Genomic DNA, 24518 nt, shown 5'->3' on the forward strand with positions numbered 1-24518 from the left:
CTTGTAAGGCTCCCAGACCTGTAGGGTGCAAGACATCCTTTAGGCCTCCTGTGCCTGAGACCAGCCTAAGACAGTGGTGGCTCTGCTGCTGTTGCAAAATGCAGAATATGTAAAGCCTTTCTTAAGAAAGGATGTTCTTTGATGTTTGGTCTTTGTATACTTTCAAGCCTAGTCAGCAAGAAGGGATATTTAATCCATAAGAGGTTTCCAGGGGTAGGAAAGAGAAATTACTTGTTGGTAGAATTGCCTTGTTAAGGCTTGACATATATCAGTGATCTCACACCTGGGGGTTAACAAAGCTTGGGAAGGGTGTGCCACTGATAGTGAGGACAGAGAAGGCAGAATTTACGGGCCACAAGGACACTTGGCAGAACCCTCCAGGTAAGGAAGAAACTAATAAAGCCAAATAAGCAGCTGTGCTGGAGTCAGCTCTGACTAGGTAAAAGGTAATTCTGGCAGGGGGCAGATCATGATCATCAACCCAAGGAACTGACCAACCCAAATGAACAGAAAGACTGAGCATGTGATCTAATTAATTCATGAAGTGGGGAAGGAGGAAACTCTCCAACATTGTAGAATCCTTCTTAGAAAAATATCAACTTGCAAAAATAGCTAAAATGTGTGTGTTACAAAGTGTTACAAAATGTATACTTCACACTAAAATGTCATTTCAGAGAGAGATAAGGTTTTCAGAGGGAAAATTCCTGGAGTTTGAGGAACAGATGGCTTTTTGCGTGGTTCTGTTGGTGCCTGGTTGTCTATCCCTGGTGCTTCTCCCCGACACAGGTGTGTAATAAGGGCTGGTTTTTCCCATGGGTTGTAGAGTGTTGGTTTCAACTATGGGGTGGGGTGTGTTGTACTCTGATGAGCTTGTTGTGGAATGTCAACCTGAAATGTTTTGATATCTCTCTATATTTAAAAAATATCCATATATATATATATATATATTTATCTATAATCTCTCCTTTATGTCTCTTGGGCAGAGGGGCTACAGCTCATTCCCTGGTCTGGAACAGGTGCAGATAATTTTAGAACTTGATTTATGTGTACAGGAAGGTCTTTCACTCAAAGAAACCTTTATGGTTGCCTTTATATATCTGTTGCTTTTATATAAACTTTATTGTAATAGCTGTTGTGTTGGATCACTACAGCTCTTCTGTTATTTACCATGTAATGTTAAAAAAACAACCCATACCAGGGATAATACTCTGCCATGTTTGTAGAACAGAGTATTTTGGGAGTTTATAGAAATGGTGTAAATGATGCCTCAAAGGGCTGCCTGGCCTGTCGTGTTTTTATTAACCAGGATGAAACCAAAGATCACTCTGAGTTGTACTTTGTATTTATAACTTACAGGTCTGGTTTACTTGTCCTTTAATAACACAGCTGCTGTAGCTGTGATAAACCAGGCCCCTGCTGAGCCAGGAAAAGAGAGCTCAGAGAGAAAAAAAAGAGAAGAAAGTTCTACAGTGCCATGGAAAGGATCCGGTAAATGTTTAAGGCATATTGTTGTAAACCTTATGTTTTTGTGTTTGTTTGTTTTTGGTTTTGTTTTTCTTTTTTTCCTTCAAGAAAAATGGAGTTTGGTAGTGAGAAGAAGAAATGCATTTCAGTGTGTACAGTAGAAAAATTTAAAGTGTTTGGAGTTGTGCAAGGACCAAGTGCTTAAATCCAGCTCCCAGACCAGTGGAGGAAGATGAGTGCATGGCACAGGCCTGCTTTTCCCTCTCCCAGCAAGTTTTCACAGTAATGAGACCTGAGGCTATGCAGCTCTGCTCCATCAGGGCTGACACTGAGCATGGGGAGGGTGCAGGTTGCAGAGCCTGGGGGTGCACTCAGCCTTAGTAATGTGTGATCAGGATGGGCCAGATTGTTCCTGGAAACTTTTGTGTTTCTCCAAGAGCCCGTGGAGGTTCCTCTCAGCCCTTCTGTTCTAAAGCCGTTGAGTGACTGCCTGGCAGTTTGTGCTTTGCTGGAAGGCAGCTGTGGGCTGTGAACCACAGGTCAGGGTGGCAGCTCCTCCAGCCCTAGGCCTGCCAGAAGAGAGGAGGTCCCGCTATTCGAGATCCCTCTGATTACTGCTCTGTCGACTACACTGCAGAGGTGGTGCTCAGAAAATCCACGTGGCACCCATTCCAGCTTGGAAAACAGCTTCTCAAACAATTTCCACATCAAATCCTTAGAAACTCCATTACTAGAAGTGGAAATGAGGACAGATTTCCTCACCAAAGGGCAGATTTCAATGGATGTGAATGTGTTGGTTTGTCTTTTGAACCCCTCCTTGGTAAAAGAAGAAGATTCCTGCTTCTTCCTGAGCAGGAGCAATGTGAATGTGTCAAGTCTCCTACAACCTCCTGGGATCATCAGCCTCTTCAGGAAGCGTTGAATGATACAATCAAGTACTTTATTTATAGGAGGCTCAGCTTAATTTTTATTCCAGGGTATCATTGCTGCAAGGTACTCAGGAAGATGCATCTTGATTTGCCATAGCCTTATTCACACAGCAGAAAAACCCCTCGGAAATGCTTCTCTGACTCTTTGCACAAAGCCTGTTCACTTCTGACCCCAGAGGCATCGGGAAAGGACACTCTGCACTGATGTCCCAGCTGGAGAAGCAAAGCATTTCTGCTGAAACAACCTCTGAGGAACATGGGAGCTCTAAGGAGCTGTATTGTGTAATCTGAGCAGAGATTTGTGGCAAAACCCGTGGTCACAGTGCTGAGAGAGGCAGGAACCCTGAAAACTTGCTTGTTCTTGACAGTAGCAGGTCTAAACATCAGCCCTGAATTACACCCTGGTGTTTAAACAACGGCTTGGAGGGCCAGTTAAATCCACCACCAACTGTTTTCTGATTTCCCTTTTATAGCCATGACTTGTAAAATGTTTCTTTTGGTTTTAAAAACAATTATTTGCTGTAAAAAGAGCTGTTGATCTCCTCATCTTTATAATGTTTTGTCCAGTACTATGTTCTCTGTCTCCTCATCTTTGGTGAAAGATCTTCTGCAAAAGAAGGCTGGGCATAAGTAAATACACAATTAACTTTGCTGCTGTTGATATGTAGTTAAAACTTAATATGTAGGTGAACAGTTGTGTATCCATCTCTGCACTCCTCCTTAGAAACAATGAGCTCATCTGCCTTTAAAATGTGTGTGTGCAGGAGTGAAGAGCAGTGACCCAGCTCTGTGAGCAGGGCAGCTGTTTGTGTGGAATCACAGGATGGTTTGGGTTGGAAAGGACCTTAAAACTCATCTTGTGCCATGGGCAGGAACGCCTCTCACTAGGCCAGGTTGCTTCAACCTGGCCTTGAAGAAGTTTTGCCTTATTGGGTCTTCACTCTGCTCCTTGGCTTCTTGAAAACCAGTCACCCCTCTAAAATTCCCCACTGCATCATGTCTGTTCTGCATTTGTATATATTTTAACATCTAGACCTGCAAACATAAAGCCATGCACACATAGAGCTGGTCTAACATATTTGTTAGCAGTGTTCAAACCCACAGTGTTTCCCCAGTGAGAGGGTCACCTGTTCAGCATTTATCTCCCTCTCTACTACTCTGTGCATTTCAGATTTAAACTGTCTTAAGCAAAAATTGCCGTTTAAAAGGTAGGGCTTTGATTTCTCCTTGCCAGATAAAAGTATCTGTCAGTTATTTTCAATAGTCTGTGGGTATTTCAAGATTTTTAAGCTCAGATATTTGTGTGGATTCCAAGCAACACCTCCTGGCAAGCTGTGGTATTGCTTGTGCAGGAAGAGACCTTCCTGTTGGGATGATACAAGACAAAGCAAGTCTGTGGAGAGATAGAATCACAGGATGGTTTGGGTTGGAAGGGACCTTAAAGATCATCCGGTGCCACCCCCTGCCATAGACAGGGACACCTTCCACAAGCCCAGGTTGCTCCAAGATCCGTCCAACCTGGCCTTGGACACTTCCAGGAATGGGGCAGCCACAGCTTCTCTGGGAAACCTGTTCCCAGACTATCAGTGACCTGCAGCAAACTCCCCTGTGGTTTAGTGTGCAAATCACAGTGTGATGGACGTGGCTGTCACAGCTCCCACTGGGGAGAAATACAAGTGGGGAGTGTGATCCAGGATTCTTTAAAATGAGAACAAACATAAGCACTTTGTGCTGCCATACAGGTGTTGCTGCCTTTTTTCTTCCTCTGTGTGTGTGTGTTCATGCCACAGGTGCTGGTTTGCAGTGGACAATATCACCAAAAGCAATGCAGCACTCTATCCAAAAAACGCCCAAGCCAGCAAAGGATGCTTGCTGTCATCCCTATAAATGGTGTTCATCTTTGCCCTTTTAATTTACTCCATTTTCCCTCTCCCAGCATCAAACTCACTGATAGGAAACAGAAGTGTGAAGGGAAATCCAGAGCAATTTCAGAAAGCTTTCCTAGTGCTCCAAGTATCCCATTCCCAGACAGTGTGGGTATCCCTAGGAGCAAGCTGAAACACTACAGGAGACATGGAAACATCCCAGGACAAAGAACACGAGGACAGTCCCTCCCTCACAGCATCCACAGGGTGACAGTCCCTCACCCACAGCCTCCACACGTGGTTCAAGGTGCTGTTGTGTTGATCCACAACAGCAATCCAACCCCCTGGAATAACGCAAGGAGTCAGAAATGAAGAACACAAGCCGATGGATACAGAAGGTGAGATGCGACATAAACGTTCATATAAATAAAAGGGACACAAGTCACTGTAGAGGGACGTTTCTTGGAGGAGACAGTAACAACGTCAGAGAGGACAATAAAAAGATTCATGTAATCAATAAATCCTCGCCATTTCAGAGTTGTCAATGTAGCACTAAAGAAACTCTTCTGTGTCCAGGAATAAATTACAATGTTAAAAGCATCTGTCAAAGCTTCGCGTCTTAATATTCAGTTTGTCCACGCAGGCGGTGTTTTAAATCATCCCCAGCATCCTGGGCCGGTAATCTCAGACTGTCGGGGCTGCTGTCACTGAGTCCTTGGAAACGGGGGGACCCGGACCGGGATCGGGGGTACCCGACCGGGACCGGCCCCTCAGGCGTTCCCGCCCAAACACCGCCCGCTCGCGCTCCCCAAGCCCCGCCCACCTCACTCAGACCACGCCCCAGCTCGTCAGACCACGCCCACTCCCTGATCAGGCCCCGCCCCATCTCCAGACCAGAGCAGGGCCCATCAGACCACGCCCACTTCACATTAGACCCCGCCCACTCACCCTCTCAGACCCTGCCCACGCCCCTCCCCAGACCCCGCTCCCTCAGACTCCTTCCGCACTCTCCTTCCAGACCTCGCCCACTGTGCTTCAGGCTGTGCCCACGGCCCCTCAGACGCCCCCACGTCCCCTCAGACCTCTGCACGTTCCCCCACACCTCTCCTGCGCCCTTTCAGGCCCCGCCCACGTCGCGTCACACCACGCCCACACCCCCTCAGACTCCGCCCGCGCTCCGGCTTCAGACCTCGCCCACGGCGACTCAGACCCCGCCCACTCCTCCCTCAGACCTCGCCCATGTACCTTTTAACCGCGCCCACTCAATCACAGACCCCGCCCATATCCAACAGACCACGCCTATCAGATCGCGCCCACACCCCATTCAGCCCCGCCCGCGCTGGTTCAGACCACGCCCAGGTGCCTCACTCAGGCCCCGCCCACCGCATTTAAAACCCGCCCTCAGCCGGCGCGCTGCCGGAGGTGACGTGTGCGGGAGCGCGCGGGGCGGAGCGGCCGCGGTAACGGGGGTGAGCGGGTACGGGGGTGAGCGGGTACGGGGGTGAGCGGGTACGGGGAGCTGGGGCTCAGGGAACGGGCTGCTCGGTTACCCCCGGGGAGCTGGGGCTCAGGGAACGGGCTGCTCGGTTACCCCCGGGGAGCTGGGGCTCAGGGAACGGGCTGCTCGGTTACCGCCGCACTCAGGGATGACGGCGTGCCTGGGTTACGGGATGCTCGGTTAATGCACTGCTCAGGGTGTCGGATTCTCGCTTAACGCGGTGCTCAGGGGTATCTGTTAGGGTGCTCGGTTATCGGGGTGCCCGCTTACCCGCGGCGCTCAGGGTATCGGGATGCTCAGGGGTACGGAGTGTCCGGTTATCGAGGTGCCCGGGGGTTCAGGGTGCCCGGTTACCGCGGCGCTCAGGGCGCCGTGCTCGCCCCGGGTGCTCCTCGGTGCCGCCTCTTCATTGCCCTGGCTGAGCCGGGAATTGCCCGCTCCTGTTTTCAGGCGCGGGGCTCCCGCGCTTGTGTGTTATATACTTCTAAAAAAAGTAGGTTTTTTCCTCATTTGAAAGAGCAGCCGGAGTTGCTTCCGTGGCACCGCCGAGGTGCGGGTGATACCTCTCTTGAGGCGGGTGAGCAGTCGCGTTATCTCCGCTGTGCGGGCAGGAGGACGCGTCGGAGTAAATCTCCAGACGGAACCTGGAGCAGATCCCGCCGGAGATAAGCTTGTGCTGTCTGTCCTAATCCCGTCTGAGCAAAACGGCCCGCGGGCCCTTGACAACAACAAAAATCAGTGCGGGCTTCTATGGCTTTGTGCCTTGCTCGGTAAAAAAATACTAAGTGTAGGAATTCTGATGCTTCTCTCACCTGGCAGAAGTTTGGGAGGGTGGAAGGGATATTTCAGTTGGAATATCTGGCTTAGCCTTGAGAAGTGCAGCACTTAAATTGGTGAGGGAAGGCAGGGACTGGAGTAACAGGAAAGGGGGAATGGCTTCAAACTGACGGAAGATTTAGATTGGGTATTAGGGGGAAATTCTTCCCTGTGAGGGTGGGGAAGCCCTGGCACAGGTTGCCCAGAGAAGCTGTGGCTGCCCCATCCCTGAAAGTGTCCAAGGCCAGGTTAGAGCAACCTGGGCTAGTGGAAGGTGTCCCTGCCACCTGCAGGGGGTGGGACTGGATGATCTTTAAGGTCCCTTCTGACCCAAATCATTCCATGATTCTATGGCACCCTTCTTGTAGGGAAGGGCACTTCTCAGGGCAGAATCTCCTACCTCTACCTTGTTTTTGCTTAGTGGGTGGAGGTAGATATAACTAACTCTTGCAGGCTTAATGCAATGAAAATAAGACCTTCTGAGAAAACAGATAAGAACCTGCCTCCTTTCTTATTTGAGCTTTGTGGGAATTTTGCTGCTGGAAACTGCTGAGGGCTTGTTGTGACCTCACTTGCAGTTGTTGTTGTTTTATCCTGTAGTTTTACTAGTTCAGAGATAGAATGATCTTAACATACTGATCTCATTCTCAAGGCAGAGCAAAAAAGTCAAGGTAAATACTTTCTGCATTCACTCCAAGATGGATTTGAGTCCTGATTTGATTTTTCCGAGGAGGCACTAGAGCTGTGGAAACTTGCATTTTTATTTTGGTGGTAACTGTATGTATCAAGAAGTGTGGAATTTCAGGAGCTGGTTTAATATTATATTACTCCAGAAAAGGGGGGAGCCTGTGCACCTCTTTTCCAGCCCTCTGCTTTTCTGTTTTCCTTAGTTCTCATGGACGGGTGTAAGTGGTTGTGTGGTGGGCTCGATTCACCTGCCAATTAGCACCACATGGAAATGGAATCTGTGGAGCTGTCTCTGGGCCAGTGCATCCAGCAAGGAGAGGCAGGTCTACCTGTTAGGCAGTTCAGGGATCAAAACCACTTAAGCTCTTCCTGAAAGTGTTCCCCGAGGCTGCACTTCCCTGGACAGACCTGGTGTTTGTGGTTTGGCTCTGTGGTGGTGTTACTTTGTTGGTTTATTTTGCATTTTTTTAGATGAGGGCTGGGCACTACTGTCTATCTCCCTGTTTCCTACGGTGACCCTTACCCTCCGCTCCCTCCCTCTACTTTTTCACTGTAAAAATACTTTTATTTTGTTTCCTGAAAAAAATGCACCTTTTGGGTGGTGACCAAACTTTTTGAAGCATTAGAGATGTAGAACTGGAGAAGTTTTATCATTTTACCTGTGGTTATTTATTATCACCAACACTCCACTGGAATCACTGCTAAAACAGATGCTCTTATTTAGAGAAAAAAAACCAGTATTTGCTAAATGTAAAGATGGGAATGCTAACAATAAATAAAGAAATCACATTTAGACACAGAGAACAGGTGGGTGAGGAATTAAAACAGATGTAGGGAACAAGAAATTACTCTCAGTTGCTCAGTTCTGGTCTGAACTGTATTTTGACAGCTGTTTCTCGCATTAGAAAGATCTCTGTCCAAAAAGATGATAAAAGATGAGACTACTGGCAAAAACTTACATCAGATGCATGCAGAGAATGTTTGTTGAATATAAACAGTTTGGCTACCTTCACCAAGACTAAGAACAATTAACTGAAAAAAAAATCATCACTATTTACTGTGTTATTTTAAAGTCTGTCATGGATTTTACTCAGGTATTTTGTGGAGAATAAATGCTTCTCCTGGTAGTGTCCAAGAGTCTTATATAAGCCTTTGTGACATAGTTTGATGACTTAATTGCAGTGTTAAAATACTGCTTCTGGAGCAAGTGCTGAATTTCCAGACCTTGGTGTGGTTTAGTTTTAAATGCTTTTTGCAGTGGTGCTCCTGACCCTGCCTTGAATCTGCTCTGCAGTTTACAAGTGCCATTGTTTAGGTTCCTTTCATGGAAATATTTTCTTTTAAGTCCCTTATTAGAATTATTAAAGCTGAATCTAACTGCTGTCTCTGTAGAATTTACCTTCACAACTTATGATGGAGAAGATAACTTGCCTTTTATTTTTTTTTTTTTTTTGGTAGAGATGACAGTGTAAGCATTGATAAGCTCCTATATCCAATATTCCAGGTGGGTCTCAGCAATGCAGCGCTCCAGTTAAATATTGACTTGCTGTGTAGGACTTTGGTCTTGGGCAATCCTTGCCGAAATTGCAGCCAGGAGAAAGGTACTGTGGCAAAGATAGTCAATTGAACTCACCCCCTACCAAACTAGAGCCGGTCTGGATGTGGGGAATGGTCCCAGAAGAGGCTCCCAGGGTTGGGAGTCTGTGCTGGATGATGTGAGTGGATAACCATGTTTGTACGGCTGTGGGGGCAGTCCTTGTCTGTCTCTCTGTAGTGAAAGAACTAGACTTTGGGGTCTCATCATCGGTGCCAAGTCTGGTAGTCCTTTCTAATCTTGCCCTTATTCATCCTGGTGCCTCTGGCTGGCAGGAGTGGTGTGTGCCAGGAGCCCAGCTGGCAGGAGGTCTCTGCTCTGGGACCGTGCCTCCCACTACAGAAGGCTCTTTGTGCCTTATGGACACGTGATCCCCTGAAGAAATAAACATTTCTCCTCCTTGCAGAGATTTGCTTTTAGATATGAACTAAGCATAACTGTTCCAGCATTTCCAGCCTGCTCCATCCCTCTGTCCTTGCTATTGTGGGCTTTCTTACAAAGGTCTGAAATCTGCTTGCTAAACTTCTCTGGAAATAGAATTCCTCTGGTACTGAGAAGATAAATTTTATTCAGGATGTGGTGTGTATCACTTTTGAGTGCTTTGCTGTGGGGAGCTCAGCATGCAACACAGAGCCATTTATATTCAAAAAACTTCTTTTTTTTTTTTTTCCAGGTTTTGCGCATGGGGGGGCATCTTAGGCTTTCTTATTTGCTTGTGGGCAACAGGGATTTCAAACTAATCAGAAGGCTGGTAGCAAAAAAGCAAACAAGCAAAAGTAATCTGTAGTACTTTAGGGAAAGGAATTTCTTCATCTTTTAGTAGTAAAAATATTTTGAGCTGTTTATGTGTGGGGGAATAAGTTATTTTATATCTTGAAGTCTTTTTTTTCCTGTCAGAATCTGGTTCTAGGAAGATTTTTCTCCTGTGTTACTGGAAGAAGGTTGGGTATGTCATGTGTCAACTTTGTTTGCTATAAAATGAAGTTTCGATGGAAGAAACTTTTTTTTTTTCAAGATTGGGTTGATGAATTGTGTTTTTAAGTTCTTATCTTTGAAACCTTTCCCTAAGCGTGATGGGTGTGAATTGAAGAACCTGTAGAGTAAAAAGTGGCTCAGGTTTTTAGCATTCCTGTAATTTTTCCTGCTTTGTGAGTGCGATGTTGTGGTGTGACTCACCCTCAGGTGTGTGTCACAGATGTGTGGCTGCTTGGTGTGACTGAGGTCAAGATTTAGGCTGAGCTCCAGATGGTGGCCAGAGGATTACTTGAGAGCTAATTACAAGAGTTCTTTGTCTAAGTCTGAATAGTTACATCACAAAGATTCTTCTTTAATGATTCATCGGGCAATTTGGTTGGGATGAACACCACAACTTTTTCACTTTCTGATGAAGTGTTTTTCCCTTTGCCCGCCTGGCTCGTGTTGAGCTGTACCCCAGCACTTGCAGGCTGTTTTAATGGGCATTCACTTCCCGACTTTGACAATGGGATCTCTGGCATCTTTGAACTCTGGATAACTCTTTTTCTCTGCATGTGTGGCCTACATTTCTCCCTGCATCCATCTACAGAGCGAGGCAACCGCTGTGGTGGGAGCCGCTAACAAAGGCCCCTGCCTGTGGTTTATTCAGGCATAGACTGCTTTGAGTTAGCAAAGCTATTTTTGGAGTTCCCTAGGGGAGAAGGTGGTCAGGGTGTCCAACTTTGGAGCTGAGCAGAGTCAGCTTTGGTGTCACTGTTCTGGGTCAGGTGGTGGTGGAGGATCCCAAAGGGGTGTTGGTGAGGTCACCTGACAACAAACTGCTGAGAAAACATTCATTTTACTCTCTTGGTTTGTTATTGTTGCCAGGAAACACCCTTGTGCACATTTTGGAGACTTAGGAGTTGTGACTGCTCCTGTCGTAGCTCAACAGATTTGCCCTGTTACTCCTGGAGAAAGGTCATCCCCAGCATCCACATCTCCGAATCACGGTGCCAGCCTGTCTTGTCAGGGTGCATTGTCACTCTCTTGGAGGGTGCCTGGTGCTGTGGCCACTACAGCTGTGGCCTTTAGTCTGTGGCAGGATGACTCAGTGCTAAAGGGGATGAAATTTCCTCTCCATTTTATCCTTCCCTGTTTCTGCACTGCTCAGGTATCTCTCAAAGAGGAGTTTCCCACTCATGCTGTGTATCCAGTGCTGGTGGATTCTGGGGAAGCCAGACCTGAACCCAACCCAGCACCTCAGTGCTGGTGGAAGAAATGGTGCTGAGGTCTCTTGCTGGTGGTGCTGTGGAGCTCAGGGATGCCTTAGTTTTCATAGAATTATTTGTTTTCTACCTGATTTTCCTTATAATAACCTGAAGTTCACCATGTTGCTCAGTGGCATTAGGACACTCCTTTGGGAATGAGCATGTTTAAAGGTTGCTTGTTAAATAGTTCAAAGGTTACTAATTAAATAGTTGTAGGGTTACTGGAAGGACTCCTCTTTTCCTGGCTGCAGTCAGTGTGTCATACACCTGACACAGAGTCCTGGTTCCCTTAGAAACAGAGCACTCCTTTAATGGGTTATTTATATTCCTCGAGGTGCAACATCCTGTAGTTTGGATGGACTTTCCTGTGTCTAGTGGGAGGAAATACTGGTGCTGCTGCACTGATTTCGGCTGTTCTCCTGGCTAGAGACTCCTCCTGCTGCCTGATGGGCAGAGAAAGGTGCTGGCTGTAAGATACAGGTATTATTTTTGTGTTCAGTCATCCATTGCCTGTTCCTGGGGGCAGGAGCTCTCTGGGGAGGGATAATCCAAGCTGTTGATGGACTCTGTTTAGTGCAGTCAAGTTGAGCTCAGTAGGCTGACCACTGAGGGCAGACTTGGATAGAAGCCTTCTAGCACTGGGAGCCTTAGGGAATGTTTGCACAGTAATCCCCCCCTGTGTCTGGGGCCAGAATGTGCAATCTGCAAGTCATCATGAGGTGTCCTGAGAGATGAAAGGATTTGCCTGAGTTTTCCTTAGCTTTGTTAGTGTATAGCTGACCTGGGGACCAGCACTGTGAGCTAACTGCTTTTTTGGAGTTCTGAACACCCTGCAGCAGCAAAGATCATTCCCCAGAATCCAGGTGTGAGGTGTGGTCAGTGCCATCTTCAAAACCTAGATTGCCATGAAGTCTCTTTGCCCTTGTTTCCAACAGGAAGTATCGATTCTCTCTCGAAAAATGTAAATCTAAGCCCAGGCATCCTGGTTTGTGGAGTGGGAGGCTATTTATTGTATGTCTGACCTCAAGCTACCCTGCTGCTTAAGGTCCTACCCCACGTGACGCCCAGTGTGGCATCAGGTGATGGACGGGGGATTTTGTTGATTCCCTCCTGACCAAGGCATCTTTGAACCTTCTATTTTGAGAGACCCATATGGTTGCAGGACTGAAAGAAAACCCTTACTTTGGGTTTATGTGGTGTCTCATGGGCTGGTGCTGGGAAGTTCTTGACAATTACAAGAGCCCTCTCTTCTCCAGTGTGTACCAGGAAAGGTGATAATAAAGAACCTGCTCAGCCTCTTTGTGCTCAAGGAGTTCAGTGTTTTCTTTGAAGGTTACAGGACTTGATACTCCATTTCCCTTCTCCCTTGGTAAGTCATGCTATTTCCAAGTTGCTCCCTAAGATTTCATTTCAATCTTCTTGCTGAAACCTCATATCTCCAGGACAGAGGTGCTAGACCACACTTGTATGTTGAGAGAGGACTTTCCCCCCCCTCTATAATTGGAGGATTAAATCTTCCAGATGTTCTTTGAAGCTACTACTGAGAGAGCAAGGCTATTGTCCGGGTGACTTGGAGGTACATTAGAGACTCTTAGGAGCTTGTTTATGCTCTGTGTGATGAGAGATACTCCTTGTCCTCCTTTCCCCCGGGCTAGCTCAGATTGTGCTGATAGCATTAGTGAAGAACACTTCCAAGTCTGATGTCACTCTACTGCAAAAACCTGGAGGTTTGCTGAGACACTCACCAAGCACAGGGACTTTGCAGAGTCATCCAGGAATGAAACTGCACTTTGTGGGGCAAAATGTACCGAGACTGCTGCTTGCAGGGAGGGAGGACTCTGGCACTCATTTTGAGAGAGCTGTGAGAGGGAGCTCCAAGCAGAGCTTACACACATGCTGAGCGTGTGTGAAGTTACCTGACGTTCAGGAGAGGTGCCTTTAAGCACTTTAATCTGTATTGTTTGTTTGACATTCCACTCCTCTTTTTGTGGTTCTTTCAAACTCCAGCATCGAATTGAAAGGACTGAGTTTGGGATACATGCAAGACCTCCATGCCTGTGAGCCTGCAAAGGGTTGTAGGACTTGCCCTGTGGATATTCCTGAAGGGCGAAAAAGTTCTTGGGGGCACTTTACATCTCAAGCAGTGAAGTGTGAAAGTGGAAATGGACAGTAATTAATAATACCAAACTGTAATTATTGGGAAGGAGATGTCTTTTCCTGGCTAGTGGAGACCTTGAGAGTGTGACCTGAGTAATCTGAAAGGGCTGGAGCCTTGAGCAGCTTTGTGACTCTTTCACAGATGCTTCCAAAAGGACACAACATTGATAACAGGAACTGCAGGATGTGCTGTGTTGAAATTTTATCTGCCTGACTAGCTGCTAGTCCAATTCCATTAATGTTTGCATATTTAATAAACTTTTAATGCTGGATTTTAATGAGTTGGCAGTTATCTCTGAACACCCAGCAACTGCAGTCACAGCGTCTAGGTGGCTCTCAAATGCAGATTTCCCTCACTTAGAAGACAAGTGGCCTTTCCTTGGGCAGTCAGCACTTGACAGGCTATGGAATGCTTTGATTTGGTTTGTATTGATGTACATCAACAGTGAATTCTTAATTTGGATGGAGCCCTAGGGTTTAAGTTTTTGGGGGAGGAATCTTTTTGAAAAGCCGGATGTAAGAGAACATGACCTCGGTTAATCTCGTAAACGCACCATTGATCTACTTGGGATGTTTCTTGCTAGTGATCTAATTATTTTGGCTGCAAAATGGGACTGCCAGGGAAATTGCTTCTAATGTGGCATTTGCTCTTATACACTCCCAGTCCTTTTCCTTTGCCTTTTTTTTTTTTTTTTTCCAAATTTACATCAAACTCTTCCTAATCCTGGGCAGGTTAAGAAGTGCCCTGGCTGTGCTGCACAGTTGGAACCAAGTGTCTCTGGGGTTAAGGAAGGTAATCAAGACAGAATTCAGCAAGAAGTGCATATTTGTGCTTTTGAGATAAACCTAAGTGTAGTTAATATGTCAGTATGTCAAATGCAGCAGGCAAGGTGAAAAGGGACTTCTGATAGCACAGTGTAATTCTCAGTTCTGGCACCAGTATGACTTTTAATAAGTCCCCTGCCCATTCTCAGCCTTTAGGATGAATTCTCAATATGCTACTGTAATGTAGATGGCAGATGTGTAAGCTGTGAGGGTGGCAGGAAATAATTCCTTACAGCCTTCTCTGAGATAAGACAACAGTGATTCAGTGACTGGACCCATCAGATGGGTTTTAGGTGACCTTTCAGTGGGCCTGGTAAAAAGCAGGAAACATCTAATGTTCATCTCAACCATATTTTCAATTGAAGTTCTTCTTATATCTCCAGAGCACCAGTTTGGGAGGAAGAGCAAAGAGGCTTAAGGACAAAAACTGATGGACCATTACATCTTCCAAAATGAGCCTACTCACACTTTTCTGCTGGAGAATAACGTGTCTTGAAGGTGAGTAGGTTTTGTATGTGACAGATGAGCTGTGTGATGTCTTGGGCCTTGACCATCAGCATTCCAAAAGACAGATCCATCCTCGTTTCAGCTTAGCCTGACGCTGCCTCTCTGGGCTGGCACAGCCCACGGAAATGTGCTTGTGAAAATAGGTACTTTATCACCAGGAGAAATATGGAGGAGGTAGGGAATATTTTCCACCATACCAGTGAATTATTATTATTAATTTGGAAGCCCTTGAAAAAGCCGGAGTGCTTAGTGAAAGAGGTGAGCAACTGGGAAAATGGGTATCTTTTTGGTGTGTGGAGAAAATGCAGGTGCTTTATTTGCACGATGAGAAAGTTAAGTTTGTAAGGCAAACTTTAGTTTAGTTTGGTGAACGTATTAAATTACATAAGGCATTTTCAAGTGCTGTTCCAGTTGTACCTCAGATGATACTTTCAGTGTTCAGAAGAGCTAAAGAAGTGTGCTTGTTATCAAAGATGGTAAAGTAATTTCCCCAAAGTAAGGAACATAATGCTTGAATTAAATTAAATCAAAATTGTATTTTGTAGAGGTTGTGGTATCTTTTATGTTATTTTTGTACTCAGCCCCTTAGGGCTGTAGGCAGTGACCGTACAGTTTTGTTTTAAAATCCTTTAATAACAGAAATCAAAATGGGAAATGTTACATAAGTCTTGCATTCAACACTGAAATAAAACCAAGGTTTCTGAGACAGTTAAGTTTTAAAATATCTTGGTTTAGACTTTACTCTCGCTTTATAAATAACATCTAAAAGGAAACCATATAAGCCTAAGTTTGCCTGCTTAGCAGTATTAATTTTGATTTTTTTAATTAGGCTAATAAATTTGCTTTTCTGTTGGTTACTTTATTAGTAATTATTTTTTTCTACGTTTTGGTATGAGCTGAGTAGCAGCTGTAAACTCAAAGATAATGGTGGAGAGTGAGTGGTGAAACACGGGTGGCTCTCAGTTGTCATTCTGTCTGCACAGAAGTTGCCCTAAAATGTTCAGCATTGGCGTCACAGGCCTTTTTTGTGCATAAATGCTTTTCTGGGTGAGGAAAAAGGCCTGGCAGAAATTCAGCCTGAACTTTTTTCCTGTATTTTTGTAGATTTGCAGCTGTGTCTCATTAGTTGCCTGAGTTTCTTAAATATCTGTATATTTGGTAGCACTGAGAGCCTCTCAGGAGTGTCAGACTTGACAGAGGGATGGGGAGATGCAGTGTTAGAGGACTTTACTACATGAGGCTTGTGGCTGGAGAGAGAAATACTGTTCACATTCACTGGTGCTCTTTGGTGTCGGGTATAATCTGCAGAGCTCTGCATAAAAGGATGGAAAACTGAAAGACCTGAAGCAAAAGGTGTTAGCAAGTTCTGAAATGCTCTCATGTATTGACTGTTGTTTTCCAAGTGTCCTCTTCAGATGTTATCAGTGAACTTCTGGCCAAAAGAATCTGGAAAACTAGGGAATCTCACCTGGAAACACTTATTCTGGTATAGTCTGTATTTTTCTGTTGTGTGGATGGACAGGAATATCTCCTCTTCCTTTTGCTCTCTCTTCTGCTTTCCCAGCCTGTGAAAAGTGGCACTTTAATCTGTGGAGAAAGATTGTGCAGCAGGGTGGAGAGAGAGAGGGGAAGAGTGAAAAGAGGATATTTTTTGCTGCTATAAGGCCTCTTTGTTCTCTGAGGTCAGGAGGAGCTGAGCTCCCAGTGATTTCATGTGCTCTTCTGTTACCTGTTCTCATAAGCCTGAAGGGGTGGATCCTCCTCCCTGTGAGTCACTGAGTAAATATCAGGCAGTGCTGGTATTCCTGATACTACTCCGAGTACTTGTGCCTATTTCTTGTGTGTTGTTTACTTGCTGTTTTCATAGCTGCTATCACAGCCCAGCAGGTTTTGTCAGCACAGGGGCTTCTCACGGTGTGCAGCTGGACAGAGACACCTGCATCGGAGGCAGGAGCTGTTCCAGTCCTGTTCCAGCATGGATTTTCAATGGTAGCTGGCAAATATTTGGAGATATTTCCAGTAAAACAGTTGGTTCTGATTCTTGGCTCCTGATCAGAGGCAGCATTGTGGTTTGCCAGATGGCCCTGCGAGCTGGGTCTGGTGCCCGCTCCGGCTGTGTCCCCCCTGCAGGGCAGGGCATGGCAGAGGGTGCCTGTCCGGCATCCTGAGGGAGCTCCGGAGCCCAGGCTGGCCAGGGCTGGCACGAGCTGCAGCTTTCAGCCTGGGCTGGCTGTCAGCACAGCTGGGTGCTGCAGGCAGGGCTCAGGGTCCTGTGCTCCAGCAGCTGCTGCAGATGGAGGTGGCTCAGGAATGATCACAGCACCATGGAATGGTTTGGGCTGGAAGGGACCTTAAAGCTCATCCAGTTCCAACCCCCTGCCATGGGCAGGGACACCTTCCACTAGCCCGGTTTGCTCCAAGCCCCGTCCAACCTGGCCTTGAACACTTCCAGGGATGGGGCAGCCACAGCTTCTCTGAGCAACATATGATGGCATGGTGGTGTCTCCTTTAGCATATCTGAAGCTTCTATGAGGGGACAGGAGGCTTCAAGAGTTTGTGCTCACTGGGAAGCTCTGCTAGGGAGGGAATAGGGCATGTTGTCCACTGGCCCATCCACATACTATGAGACTGGCTTCCAGTGTGCATGCATTCCAATTTTGGATAACCACTGGGTTTTGACCATGGTCTGGATTTGTGTCCATTTTTTGTGTGGATTAGACTGTATCAGTCTTCTGTCCTATGTGGAAGATCCTGGGTAGGTATAGATGTTCCTGGTAGCTTCTTCCCCTTGCTTGTCTGCTGCTATGTTGTCACTTGTAGCCTTATGGGATTTGAAAATGTCTCAGTGTTTCTGGATAAAATTCTCATCTCATTAGGAGAAAAATTTGCCATCAATTTGATGTGAATCTGGACCAAACATGGACAGTTTGAACCTTGGGCAAAGATTCACAAATTGAACAAGGTTGCCTGCCTTATTTTCTCTGGGAGAGGGGAACATTTCAAGTGCTAGGTTTCTGGGACCATTTTGGAGGAGCTGACCAGGCCACTGGAGACTAGAACTGTGGGGCAGAACTGCCATCAACTTTTAATTCCACCTTTGCTTTTACTGATACTGTCATCAGGGCTTTGCTTATCCCTTTCTGCCAAGGGGAGCTCTTCCAAGCCACCTCTAGAGACACTTGAAGTCCAGCTAGTCCTGGGGTTCTGTCTTTCCTGGAGATCCCGAGGGTTCCATGGTATGAACTGAAAGCCCAGTAGATGAAACTCAGCTGTAGTACAGGCAGTGTAAGCAGCCTGGGACACAAATGATCCATCAGATTCATCCCCACATTGATTTTATATCCAGTGACCCAGCAGTTTGATAGCTTGGCTGCTGGATGCGTGTGGGCATTTTGGGATGTTTCAATTGCTGTGTTGGGAACCATTTGTTTTGCTTCATCTGGATGTGAAATATTACCACTGTGGCCTGATAGGATCCACTTAATGGCACAGTGTACAATCAGCATCAGCCCGAGGTGAGCTGTTCACTCACTGCACTGTAATTAACTTGCTAGGAACAAAACTTCAGGAATTCCTGCTCTGGGACCTTACTGTGCTGGAGGAACCTGCAGCCCAGTTCTGTTAGAGAGTCAGTGTCCAGGCTAAAAGCCACTGCATGTTTTTCTTGTATTAAGATCTGCTATCAAGAAAATAATTTTTGCTAAGCAGAGCACATTAAGCTGGCATTTAGTTAAGGGAATAAACTGTAAAATCCACATTGGAGGGAAAAGGATTAGATTCAGATTCCTTCACATTCCTGTGATGGTTTTTCCAGCTGGCAAACAGTTATATTTTCATGGTATATTTTTCCTACTTTTAAATACTGTGTGGATATATTTAAAACCATGTTTTTGATTAAATTCTGATCATGTGTAAGTTCTAGATACTGATTGGTGTGATATGGGTGCAGCAATCAGTTAACTGTAGCTTTGCCAGGTAGCATTACCTGTCTACATGTTGCCTTATCAATTAAGATATTGTTTCTCAAGCACATTACACTTGCCATCTTAAAACAGAATTACATCTCTATTAAAATAATATTTGCTCAGTGCTCCCAAGTAAAGGAGAAGTTTAATTTTACTGATAAAGGACCACGATCAACTTATCCTCAATTCATTTACCGCTTGACTTGGTCTCCTTTCTGTGGTGCCTGAGCCTGTTATTTTGAAGTAACTGTGTTTGGAAAGCTACTCAGTTCTGTGTTCTGATGTCTGTTACCACAATTTATTATTCCTTGAAATCTAACCACTCTGAGTTGATGCATCTTTTTTTAATCTTAGGTTTAATATCTGTTTTTCTCTTTTTAATTTACACAACCTTGATAAAAGCAGCCAGGTTATGCTGGGGTCAATTTGATGATAATAAATTCCTTCTCTCCTTCCCGAAGCCAGAGTGTAAATGAAATAAACTAAATGTACTGGCTGTTCTTCATGCTCTTTTTGTCCAGTGCAGAAGAAAATTAAGCTGTTTTGACCTTTCTCTGACACTTGTAGTCAGTGAAGATGAGGGCAGAGAGAGCCTTTGTAAAAATAAATGAAGTTGATATTGGTCTTTCTAAAATTGTTACTAATATGCTCCAATGAAAGTCCCAGCCTGTGAAGGCAAGTGCAGGCAATCTCAGCTGCTATTTCATCCACTCCAAATTTTTGTTCCACCTCTAGAGCGCTTTGTCACAGAGGTTCTGGAGTGGTGGCTCTGAGTGGGCTCCATGCCGTGTGTCCCCTGCCCTTCCCCTGGCACTGCCAGAACGTCACCTGGACCGAATCTGAGCAGGGCTGGCTGAAATCAGGGGCACTGGGGGCTTGGGCACACCCCTGTCAGTGATATATATCTATGAAAAAAGGCTTACAATAACCTGGAGGGTTTCATAGAGTCACAGAATGATTTGAGTTGGAAGGGACCTTAAAGTCCATCCAGTCCCACCTCCTGCCATGGGCAGGGACACCTTCCACTAGCCCAGGTTGCTCCAAGCCCTGTCCAGCCTGGCCTTGGACACTTCCAGGGATGGGGCAGCCACAGCTTCTCTGGGCAACCTGTGCCAGGGCCTCCCCACCCTCACAGGGAAGGATTCCTTCCCAAAATTCACTCTAAATCTTTCTTCCTTTAGTTTAAAACTGTTCCACCTTGTCCTGACATTCCTTATCCCTGCATTGTTCATTTCAGCTGTCACTTAGGAAGGAAAAACTGAGTTTGTTTGCAGTTTACTCACAGTTTACCACCCAAACCCTAACAGTGTGTGCGCTACTGCTTTGTATTTTGCTGTTATATTTGAAGAGCTGAGCTGTGTGCTCTTAGGTGGGTTGTGTTCTCCCTCCAGAGGGCAGGTAAGAAGGGGGCAACTGACTGTTTGTGTGACCAAATGTTGCAACAGTAGCAGAGGATGCTTTATCTCAGCCCAGGTGTTTCCAGGTCTGACAAAACTCCTACTGCTTCTATTTCCTAGACAGCTGTGCTTGCACTGGCTGACTTATCTTAAAAGTGGTTACACTGGTATCTTTATTTGCTCTGCCCTGTGCTGATACCAGCCCTCAGCCAGCTCTGTGTTTCCAGAGTCAGGATGGGCAAAGTGGAGACTGCAAAACGAGCTGGTGCTTAATTCCTTGCTCATGGATAGGGGAGTATTTTACACTGAGAACCTGGACAGCATAACTTAGTGTTGAACTTGAATAGTGGTTGGTTTTTTCAGGCTTAGACTCCAGGAAATTGAAACCAGCCCTGATTTTTTGGCTGATAGAAGAGTTTCAAAGCGGGTGTTGTGACACAAAGCAAAGGCTTTTCTGGATGTGCTTCTCCTCTAGAAATTCCTATTACATTCATGGAACGTGCTGTCTCTTGCAGTTAAAATGATGGCCAGTCCTTGGGAAGTGCCATCTGAAAAATGTGAGGAATTTGCTTTCTCACAGTACAGAAACACTTTGCATCCCTTAAAAAAATTGATGATGTGATGGCATTTATATTGGACATCAGGTAATACAAAGGCAAGGTCACAGTTTGAGATGAGTGTAAAAATTCCTCCCCTTTGGTTTTGGTGGCTGAGTGTGATAGTTTAGGTTAAAACAGGCTGAGGGAGTGTTTGTGTAGCCAGCTTTTGAAAGTGAAGCTTTTCAGCTCTGTGCCTAAACTTGTGGAGACAATTCTGCATTTTATTATGTGTATATATATATTTATATATATGTATTTATTATATGTGTAATATTTACTAAGGTTTCTCTTCTTGAGTATAAGTGTTTCTGCATGTTTCTTAAGAGGATGAAGGGGAGAGAAACTCATCTTGCCTGAGAAATAAGTCTGTTTTAGGGTTAGATGGAAATGTAGCTTCTTTGGATCTCTTGGAACAAATGCTGTTAAATGAGCTTTTCTGAATTTTATTAACACTGAAGGATTTTCATACAAAAAGTTCATATACATTTATATGGCTATAGACATGTCCAGTAAAAATGGGCAATTTGATTAAAACATGAATTTAAGGAAGCGTTAGGATGGTTGCCTGGGGCTTCAGTATGATTTTGCAGTGCTCTGGATGGTTAATACAGAATAGACTAACTGCTACGACAGAGAAGCCCAGAATAATTTTCCTTGTCCCAGTTAAGTCAAGAACTATTAGAGCAGTGGAAATAAGGTTTCAACAAGAGAGGAAGAAGGGGTGAGGGATGTGTCAGCTCTGTCTTGCTGGTGAGAGGGGAGAGGACCAGAAGTTGGAACAGAAGAAGGGTGAGTTGCAGTAACCAGTGAAAACAGAATAATGTTGCATGTAAGTGGATTAGGAATGATTTTTCATTAAAAAAACTATGAATATTTGATTTACAGTAAGATCTGTGGTCAAAGGAATATGGGATTGTCCTTGACCTGCGTGTTTGTCAGGAGAGGCTTCTTCTCTGCTTTCAAGGCTGATTCTTGAGCCGTCCCAAGCCATTTCTCTCCAACCCAGTACCACCAAATTGTGCTACACTGGCTACGCCCCTTGGCTTTGTTTCCCTGGTGCTGGGAGCACAGAGAGCACAGCAGCTCTGGTAAACCCCTCAACTTTGGAGGAGTGACATCAAGTACTTGTTTAATGTACCTTTCTCACCTTCTTTTCCAAGGATATTGTATTTTCCTCTTGTCATGTCTTGAGATATTTAATTGTGACACTGCAGTAGAAGTAACATTTCTGAGTAGCATATTCAGGGACCAGGGGGTTGAAAGGAGGGCTTGTATGAGAGATATCTTGAACTTTTCCTCTGCAACACCCTGTGGAATTACCAGTAGGCAGAATTTCTAGTCTCTTTGTGAAGTGCAAGCGTAATAAGACAACTGGGAGGAATGGAAGGGTGTTGTGGTGTTAGACAATAGTCCCACATGCAACTGCATGTGTGAAGGCTGTTTGCCTAGTAGCATGACCAGTTACCATTATATTTTTGGCTGTTAGCCTTCTAGTCCAAGGCAACAATCAATAAAGTACCTGTTAGAAGAAATGGGATCTTTGCTAAAGGGAAGAGATTCTGCTCTTCTTTTCTTTGCAAGGAGCAAACTCAGCATTGTGCTGGAGGATTGATCTGCAGGAGTCATTTCTGATAGTGCTGTATCTTTATTCTCCCATCAGCAGCCTGGCTTCAGAAACCACCACACCTCATTCCCTTATTCCCTTTGTCAAGTGAGTGTTGAATGCAGTAGCCCTGAGCAGCTCCCTGTCCTACCCTTCAACCATCTTTGGGATGACCAGTCATGCTGTCAGCAGCACAAGAAGATGGACCAATGTGTTTAGACTTGCAGGGAGTATTCCAGGTCTTAGGGAAGAGACTTCCACTGCCTGTTCCCTCATTCTAAACTGATGATCTGTCTGGAGCAAGAGAACTGTTCTCACACTTTGTCAAAAATACAATCCCTTCTCTTGCTCTCCCTGGTCTATATCTTTCAGCATCAGGGTTAGTTTTGATGGTTGTCAGATTAAAGTACAGATGTCCCTGTGTAGCTGAGATTCATTATCTGTACAACACATCTGCTTTTGAACTATTGAGAATAACGAGCCTGTGTCTGATGCCTCCCCACGGAGCTCATGGGAAGGAAGAAGTGTGATCAACCTGTTTGTGACACAGAGGAGGGTATGAGGCAAACCCAAAGGGGAGGCAAAGGGAACATTAAGTGTACTTTTCTTCTCAGCAAGCTCTTCTCATGTGCCAAAGGAAATTGTCCTTCATGTTGTCTCAGATTATATTCACAAAATCCAACCCAGAAAAATCATACCTGTGTTAGACACTGATCATCTACAATCAGACTCTTTATTTTGTGAATTTCTCTTGATTACCTTTGTTACCTTGGGCACTTGGCAGGAGCACAAAGCCACATCATTCTGATTGCTTCATGTTCCCAAGATGTTTTTTGAGAGAAAATGTTTCCTGAGCTTTGTTCAACCTCTGAAGTACAATTTGGTCTTTCTGGGACTCATGTGAAATCAAGTGACTGCCTGGAACAAGAGAATATGTACTGAAGCTGCAATAGCAAAGACCTTGATATCAAAGGCCACCTGCTACTTCTCTCCATCTCTTTAGCCTTAAGTTTACCAGGTTATAAATTCATTTTACCTTCCTACAGGATGGCTGGCAGGTCCTGAGCAGATGAACTGGGCATTTTCTCAGGGATTAGTTCATATTTATATCCCAACCAGAACTCTCCTCCTGCAGAAACCTGGTATAGTCTTCACAAAATGTACCAAGTTGTCTTTCTGCCTCCTTTCTGGATGCTCTTTTACTATTTTCTTGGTCTTCCTGGTGTGAGTCAACAAATGCATTTCAACAGTGGATGTCAACAAATGCTTTGACCTTCAGATTTGCAGCCCAACTTGCACAGACACCTGCTAGAAGTAGAAAATATTGTCCCACAGTAGAATTTCAGTAATTGTCTTTTTTTCCCCCAGGCCTTAGTTTATTGATCAGCCTCTGTAAAGAGCTTCTTATGAAAAACTTAATTGAATTCCTGGACACTTTCTGGTTGAAGAAAATGGGGAAAAATGTCTGACAGTCTGTATTGATGTGGCTGAACTTCACACACACACAGAGCATCAATTAACCTATGTTTTCTGTTCTATGTATTTTATTTACTGTGCTCAGTCAGAAATGCATTTCTAGTGAGCTGGGATTGTATTTATGGGGTGAACTGTATTGGTGGTGTAAAACTGATGGAAAAATCTTGGACCACTCTGCCCATGCAGATCTGCAGGCCTGTGATCTTCCTCTGGTGTTCTGGTCACATACTCTTAGGGTGGCATTTCCTCACCCTTGCATGTACAGCATAAAGGACAGAGCACCTTTTCAGTCATTTTGCTTTTAAGCAGCTTTAATAGTTAAGTTTAGTAGAGCTGTTGTAATTTTTTTTCATTTTCAGCTTACTTTCTTCAGCCTAAACACATGTGCCATGGCTCTACTGATGCCCTGTGGGATCAGGTATTGCTGTGTGTGCAAGGTGCCCTAATTTTTTTTTTGGTTGGTTTGTTTTGTCTGCTGTTTGGCACAAGAGAGACTCCCCTGGACCCCAGCTACTGCCAGCAATTACAGACAGGTGCTCATCCCCAGTGGGAATAAATGTTTCCAGCCAATATTTACTGCTGGTTCTGCCCTGGAAGAACAGAGTTTTGGCTCTGCAGTGAGGAGGTGTAAAATAAAGCTCTAGAGGTGGCTGGAAGTTCACTGGTTGCCCTTGAAACACTGCAGATGGTTTTGCATATCAATTACTAAAGCTATTGAGTGTATCTGTGCTTTCCTCTGAGGCAGAGGGTCCTGGGCTGGGGAGTGACCATATCACTGTGGTCCTGGTAAGAAGAGACCCCCTTGGCACAAAGAATTACTATGGCTGAGTCTTCTGGAGGTGTTTTGACAGTCTGTCTGTGAACTGCTTCCTTGGAGATTTCTCCCTTCTGCAGCCTTGAGATGAGTTTGAGGT

At 45.2% G+C, this 24518-nt stretch overlaps 1 protein-coding gene across 7 annotated transcripts in view; it reads left to right on the forward strand.

The window, feature by feature from the left end:
• Nucleotides 1-5684: 5684 nt before the first annotated feature.
• MAP3K13 (mitogen-activated protein kinase kinase kinase 13) overlaps nt 5685-24518 on the forward strand; it is a 72596-nt gene continuing 53762 nt past the window's right edge. The window contains exons 1-2 of one of the 7 annotated variants that reach the window (XM_050328063.1): nt 5685-5735; nt 14441-14555. The gene's annotated coding sequence lies outside the window, so the exon portion shown is untranslated. Of the gene's footprint in view, nt 5768-14440; nt 14556-24518 lie in introns of all 7 variants that reach the window. The other 6 variants (XM_050328064.1, XM_050328070.1, XM_050328067.1 and 3 more) reach the window with 6 other exon arrangements.

This window comes from Myiozetetes cayanensis, unplaced genomic scaffold (genome assembly GCF_022539395.1).
Source record: "Myiozetetes cayanensis isolate MyiCay16 unplaced genomic scaffold, myiCay2020 scf36, whole genome shotgun sequence".
NCBI lineage: Eukaryota > Metazoa > Chordata > Aves > Passeriformes > Tyrannidae > Myiozetetes > Myiozetetes cayanensis.